The following is a 2,219-nucleotide window of genomic DNA, read 5'->3' as shown; positions in this document are numbered from 1 at the left end:
GAGCCGATAATTTTTATTTTGGTCAAAGCTACAATTACGGTAAATTTTTTGAACGGCGTTGCCACCATTTGAGTGTAATAATTTTTACTTTATTGCTATACGATTAGATTTTTGCCTTTGGCCATTTTCAAGTGCAAAGAAGTTATTTATATGCCTTCTGACAAGTAAATAAGTTTTTGTACTTGAAAATGGCCTAATGCCGAAATCTGGATCGTATATCGATAAAATAAAAGTTATTACATTAGGATTTATATAGCAGCTGATGTTTCCTGCACGGTCGTAACTGCATCACTAACTGGACTACGCCTGACAATAGAGACTAACCGTTTTGCATCGATGCAGCCATACTTCAACACCTGACCTGCTGGCCAGGGGAAAAGAAGCCTTAATGCCTTGCTCCTGCCGCGTGTACCTACAGGTTCTATCCAACTTAAAAACATAGGACTTTTAATAGTCAAAATTATTAATCTGCAAATGAGGTAAATACTGACGTAATGTTGTTCAGTACACCGTCGCGTCCCAGCACAGCTTTGTAGTGCAATAGGGACGTTGACAACAATCTCAGGGTTGCTGGGGTATCCACGTTTGTTGTCGGAGATGAGAGGGAGAAAGCTTGGCTCTGAACACTATGGGACTTATTTTCTGAGGTCATCAGTCCCCTAGAACTTAGAACTACTTCAACCTAACCTAAGGACATCACACACATCCATGCAGGAGGCAGGAGTCGAACCTGTGACCGTAGCGGTCGCGCGGTTCCAGACTGTAGCGCCTAGAACCGCTCGGCCACTCCCGCCGGCTGAGGGAGAAAGCTCTCCGAGATGGAACTGGGTGGTTATCTTTTGGGATTGATGTCAGGATGGGTGTACTAAAGAGTTCAGTATTTATTTAAGTAATTCATTTATTATCTCTTTGATAACTTATAAGAGAGGTGCCAGTTCCTAACCCCTTCTTTAATAAATTTCAGACTCGTTTATGCTTATCAACAGGCCGCTCGCCCAAGCTTACAAGAGACAATGACTATTACGTAAATTGTTCTTGTTAATTACGAAACTACAAATGCTGTCTACTCCTTGAGACAAAGACAGATCGTTTATGTTCAAAGCTATTCTCCAGAATAGATAATGATTACTTATCTTGCAGTTGATGTGTCACCAGATCTGATCACCTACTTCTCACTGAGAATATTACTTCTGCATACTTCCGCAGCTGCTGCTGCCTGTCGTAGCTACTCGGTGGCTCCTCAAAGCGGCCACTTCCGCTCTCCCTCTGAATCCTCTCTCAGAATCTCTTGCTTGTATACCGTTCTGAATCGACGCTGACCTATAAGATCCGTTCGAGATATTTCCATTACCTGGCTCCTTCTCTTTAGGCTCCTCTCTCTTATACGTTTCCAATCGATGTTACCACTTACGTATACTGGAAAGCTTCCCTTAGCGTCCGGGCTTGTGACTCTTGGCGCAACCTCAAATAGATCCATCACGTGTTCAATCCGTGTTCCAACTTGCTACTTGATGTCCCTACTTTACGTAACATTTGGTAAACTTCTGCCGACGTCTCACTGCGGTTCAAATAGTGTCTTAATGCGCGTGTATCGATCTTATGCGACTTATCTCTTTCCCTTCACAAATATCCTCTACTATGGTTTCCCAATTAAACTCTGGTACTTCTAATTTCATGAGGTTTCAATTATTCTCCTTTCATTTGATCTGATAAGTACCGCCTATTAAATTTTTTTCTCGCGACTGGACAACACGGTCCTCAGTCATCACACCCTGTTTCCATGCGAGTTTTACATTGTTGAAATGGCAAATCTGTACTTGTCAAAAGATGGTGGATCTCACCGGGTGAGTAGGAATTGGTTTTCTCTAAACCGTGCAAAGTGTGTTGGCTGCATGCTGAATTTTGTGGTCAGAATCTTCCAGACTTGCGTAGGTGCTGGAGACTTTCCAGTGACGTGAAGTGTGGTGGAGTGAAGTTGCAGTACTGCACAGAAGCAACGTGGCTTGTGTCTGAACTGTGTGAATAGAGCCGGCCGGGGTGGCCGAGCGGTTCTAGGCGCTACAGTCTGGAATCGCGCGACCGCTACGGTCGCAGGTTCGAATCGTGCCTCGGGCATGGATGTGTGTGATGTCCTTAGGTTAGTTAGGTTTAAGTAGTTCTAAGTTCTAGGGGACTGATGACCTCAGAAGTTAAGTCACATAGTGCTCAGAGCCGTTTAA

Source organism: Schistocerca americana, chromosome 10, assembly GCF_021461395.2.
Source record: "Schistocerca americana isolate TAMUIC-IGC-003095 chromosome 10, iqSchAmer2.1, whole genome shotgun sequence".
In the NCBI taxonomy this organism is placed as follows: domain Eukaryota; kingdom Metazoa; phylum Arthropoda; class Insecta; order Orthoptera; family Acrididae; genus Schistocerca; species Schistocerca americana.
Note: the sequence above shows the minus strand (reverse complement) of the source record.